General features: G+C 41.9%; 1 pseudogene; it reads right to left on the bottom strand.

Moving 5' to 3' along the window:
- Window positions 1-856: 856 nt before the first annotated feature.
- On the bottom strand, window positions 857-4,247 carry LOC114704871 (annotated as a pseudogene).
- Window positions 4,248-5,187: the final 940 nt, after the last annotated feature.

Here is a 5,187-nt window from a genome sequence, read left to right as displayed (position 1 = left end):
CCCCTCTCTCCAACCCTCAGGAAGAATAACTCATCTATTATCTCTTCACTGAAAGCTATATTGTCTATTGGAGAGAGAAGCTTGAGTGTGGTCAGAAAGAGAAAGCTATGACTGAAAGCATCCCTACAGCCTGCAGAAGCAGTTTGGAAGACTGAAGATTGAACACAGCTCATTATAGCAGCTGCCTGGGTAAAGATAGTCTTACTGTTTTAAGGGGACTAAAAATTTGGTACTTGGCTTTGGTCCAGAAGTCTGATTGGAAGAACTTGAATGTCCCTAGAGGCACACACCAAGCACCCAAGTGGAAAGGAATGGCTATTCCAGTGTTAGGCCAAAATTCAGGAAGAGCATTGGAGGGAAGGGAAAAAAGTAGAAATGGAAAGATTTGTCAGAGAAGTGCTCAGAGAGGCTAGCTTCCAAAAGCCACCATGTTTATGAGAGTAGGAGAAGGAGGCAGACAGAACACCAAGAAAGACAGCCTAAGTCACATTACTTATTAGAGCAGAGACTTTGTTTAGGAAGCATGTTTCAATAGGAAGGAATGCTGCTTGAGGCAGAAGTTACTGCTTAGCCAGCAGGAGAAAATGAAGGGATAGGTAGGTTGCAGGGTCTAGGAAAGGTGTGGCACAGTCCAATGGTGTTCTCTGGAGAACGCTGCTCAGTCTACCTCAAGCGTCCAGGGTCCAGGAACCAAGAGAGCCTGCACATCCAGATCTCGGGTCTTCAGGGTCTTCTCTTGGTCCCACCTTGTAGGCATGACAGTCACCGGAGCCTCAATGGGGTTTGGAACTTCCAGATCAAAGCTGGAATGGCTACCCACTAAACTCATCCACTCCTCCTTTCTCCTTTTCTTGTGCTACATATCTTCAGCATCTTCATCCTCCTCTTCTTCACATTTCATAAAATCTACATCTGCATTTTCACCAATGAGTTCCTTGGAATCACAGGTGCACATGTATCTTCCCTTCTGCTTCCATCCGGAGGTAGCAGGGCTTTCATCATCTCCTTAAGTCATGTTCTGGCCCCATGGAAGGAGAGATACCTTTATTATTAGAAATCTTCTGCTCTTCTACTGCACCTGGCCATCCAGATTTATGGGTGTTTCTGGCAGGGTGGATAAATTCAGTTTAAACCTGGCCTTTTTCTCTTTGTTTTGCCTCTACTTAGAAAGACCTTGCTTTCTTCCTTTGGGACATACTCATTTGCATATTAGTTACATTTGAATTGTCTCTGCTGCCTTCATTTCAATTATTGGCATTATCATCTATATAAGAGTCGGCATTCTTGAAGAAATCAGTCTCCCCTACTCTTTTTCAGTCTTTTCTTCCCATTCTGATGTTGTGATGCTTTTCGAAGAACATGATTTCTGCCATCTTCTTCTACTTCAACCTCACAGGGAGGCACCAGCTGTAGCTGAAAGTTTTCCTGTGTCCTGCCTGGCCTGAAGTCAAGACAAATCTCTCTCACCTGCTAGTCTTGCAGCCACTTGGGCCCAAATAAACACACACAGGCAAATATTATTTTTTATAACTACTTGGCCATTTGCTCAGGTTTATTACTGACTAGCTCTTACACTTAAATTAACCCATAATTCTTATCTGTGTTTAGCCATGTGGCTTGGCACCTTTTTTTTCAGTTCTGCCTTCACATCTTGCTTCCTCTGTATCTGGCTGGCGACTTCTGTCTCAGCTCTTCCTCTTTCCAGAATTCTCCTCATCTGCTTTCCCCAACTATACTTCCTGCCTGTCTACTGGCCAATCAGCATTTTATTTATCAACACACATTCATAGCATACAGAATGACATTCCCATCAACCAGCTGTGGCTCTGACCTCTCTTTATCTGAGTAATCAAAGGCCTCTTTTATTACATCTGTCATTTGAAAAAAAGGTATTGGCTATTATACTGCTCTTAATCTTCCTACATTTACTATTACTATTATTGATTGTGGTGGTGGTACTGGGAATTGAATCTGAGCCTGTCCTAAACACTGAGCAAATGATTTAGCACTGAGCTATATCCTCGACCCTACTCTTGCTTCTCTGCCACTGGCCAGCTCTTTGGCTAATGCAAATACATATTTTCCTTTATACTTTTGCATATGAGTGTCTTCAGTTAGCTCTAGGTGCCAAGGTTTATTTTTTTTTGCCACAGATTCCCTTGTTCTCTCCCTTCCTGCCCCACTCCCCTTCCCCCCAGCCCACCCCCATTCCTACCTCCTCCAGGGCAAAGCCTCCCCTGAGGACTGGGATCGACCTGATAGATTCAGTCCAGGCAGGTCCAGTCCCCTCCTCCCAGATTGAGCCAAGCATCCCTGCATAAGTCCCAGGTTTCAAACAGCTAACTCATGCAACGAGCCCAGGACCTGGTACCACTGCCTAGATGCCTCCCAAACAGATCAAGCCAATCAACTGTCTCACCTATTCAGAGGGCCTGATCCAGCTGGGGGCCCCTCAGTCTTTGGTTCATAGTTCATGTGTTTCCATTCATTTGGTTATTTGTCCTTGTGCTTTATCCAACCTTGTTTTCAACAATTCTCGCTCATATAAACCCTCCTCTTTCTCACTAATTAGACTCCCAGCGCTCCACCGGGGGCCTAGCCATGGATGTCTGCATCCAGATTCCTCAGTCCTTGGATGGCGTTTATGGCACAACTATTAGAGTGTTTGGCCATCCCATCCACAGAGTAGGTCAGTTCGGGCTGTCTCTCGACCACTGCCAGCAGTCTTTTGTGGGGGTATCTTTGTGGATTTCTGTGGGCCTCTCTAGCACTTTGTTTCTTCCTTTTCTCATGTGGTCTTCATTTACCATGGTCTCCTATTCCTTGTTCTCCCTCTCTTTTCTTGATCCAGCTAGGTTTCTTGTTCCCTCCTTTCCCAGTAGCTAGCCTTCTTTATTATCTTCTCAGCCTCTTTTTCAGCTTCTCACTCTTTTTCAGAAACTACAGCATTAGAAATCAAATAGACATCAACTTCAGACTCTCTGGATAAAGTCTGTTACGCAGGAACAGATTTTTAGCATTTTCATGTGGCTCATGCTGTGGATATTGTTCTATATAAATAAAACACTGATGGCCAGTGACCAGACAGGAAGTATAGGCGGGACAAGGAGAGAGGAGAATTGGGGAAACAGGAAGAAGGGGAGAGAGAAACTGCCAGCTGCCACCATGACAAGCCGCATGTGAAGACACCGGTAAGCCACAAGCCACGTGGCAAGGTATAGATTTATGGAAATGGATTAATTTAAGCTATAAGGACAGTTAGCAAGAAGCCTGCCACGGCCATACAGTTTGTAAGCAATATAAGTCTCTGTGTTTACTTGGTTGGGTCTGAGCAGCTGTGGGACTGGCGGGTGACAAAGATTTGTCCTGACTGTGGGCAAGGCAGGAAAATTCTAGCTACAGCTCATTATCAATTCTTACTTTCTAATTCTGACAAGACTTGTCAGCTTTCTTGTCAGTAATGTGGAGGTGCTGCAGCTGGTTTTCTGTGGCTTTCCTAATGACCTTGATGTTTATGTGTCTATTGTGGTTGAAGATTGAGGTGTTCTGTGATGATGCTGTGCCAATAGGCCAGGTAATAGAGACAGCTCAGATCATTGAGTGACTTTTCAGAAGGCTCTGTTTGATCTTCTTTAGGAAGCAAATAGTTGAAATTGATGTGAACCCATCCAAATCTGATTGTTTAGTGTGGATGCATGGTCATTATGAAGCAGACCTTGTACTTCTGCTCACAAAGCTTTTCCTTACAGAAATATTCAACTAAAGGATGACCTTTCTCATCATTTTTGTAAGGCCATGGAAAAGATATATCTTAATTTCATAATACAATATTTGGTGGTCCAGGAAGAGCTTGGCTAACAAGAATTGTTTGGATAATAATTTTTGCATCAACTTCAAATACCAAAGTTCTTTCTTTTGGTAAATTTTCATTTGCTAGAGCATAAAACCATCCACAATTCTTAACTTTCTTATATTTAAGACAGAATTCATAGATAAATCTTCAGCAATCTTGCATATGAGTAAGGTAAGGAATAGCAGGCTTGAATTTCATATTTCATAAATTATATTTTAGAAAAGTACAATTCACAGGCCTCCTTAAAAACATCCAAGTTCTCTTCTGAAACAATATCCTTGTCTCTGATAACATTTAGAACTGTACTTACCTTTTTGATGCTTATTTAAATTTTAGTATCAGGTGACACCCTTCCTGTGAATGTATTTTTGCATCCTTCCTTGCTGGTAACAAACAGTAATCATTGTTAATTAACTTTTCAGTTGTCCAATGTGTAGCAGACTTTTTATTTGGACTGCCAACTGCAAGCAGAACTATTTTCTTTACTGTAGGAATATTTGGCTGGGGTTTTAATAATTGTAAATGATACCACATACATCTTCCATATACTTTTCTGATATCCTTTAATCAATTTTGCTCCACATTCTGGTCTCAAGGCCAGAGGTAGTAGGTGGCAGGGATCACAATGAGCCCCACAAAAGAAGTGAGGAAGTAGAAGAAGGTGTTCCTGCTGTCATCTTACTGGAACTGCTGTCCCACCATGGCTCTACCTTTTCTCCCACACCCCCTGTGCTATGCTTCAGCTCCTGGAGCCCCGGACATTCTACAAGACACAGAGAGAAGCAACTGAGAGACTCTAGGCCAATAGGCTGAAGATGATGCTCCACGTTACAGGGGAACTTTGGATGACTGTCCAGGCAGACAGCTGTGTCTGTCATTCTGAATTTTTGGAAGTTGCTTACAATGCTCTTCCTGTTTACTTAGCTAATATTATATCTTTCTGAGGTCTTTGATGTAGTTGAAGACTAGTTATAATTTTCTTTGGTTATGATAAAACATAAATTAGATATAAAACTTTAGACTCACAAATATAGGATAGATAGAATATTTTCTTTAATTTTACAAAATACAAATAGACTGGATATTGTAATTTTAATTCTTTGTTTGATAACTGTTTGTTTTATGTAGTTTTACTATGTTAAAGTTAAAACCTTCCTTTGTGATTAGACAGAAAAGGGGAGGTGATGTGGCATGTTCTGTATGCTGTGAATTTATGTTGCTCTGATTGGTTGATAAAAAATGCTGATTGGCCAGTAGCCAGGCAGGAAGTATACAAGGAGAATTCCTATACAAGTATAGGAAGCAGACAAGGAGAATTCTGGAAGAGGAAGGCT

This window comes from Peromyscus leucopus, chromosome X (genome assembly GCF_004664715.2).
Source record: "Peromyscus leucopus breed LL Stock chromosome X, UCI_PerLeu_2.1, whole genome shotgun sequence".
Taxonomy (NCBI): Eukaryota; Metazoa; Chordata; class Mammalia; order Rodentia; family Cricetidae; genus Peromyscus; species Peromyscus leucopus.
The sequence above is the reverse complement of the archived record's forward strand: the minus strand, read 5'-3'. Positions and strand labels throughout refer to the sequence as shown.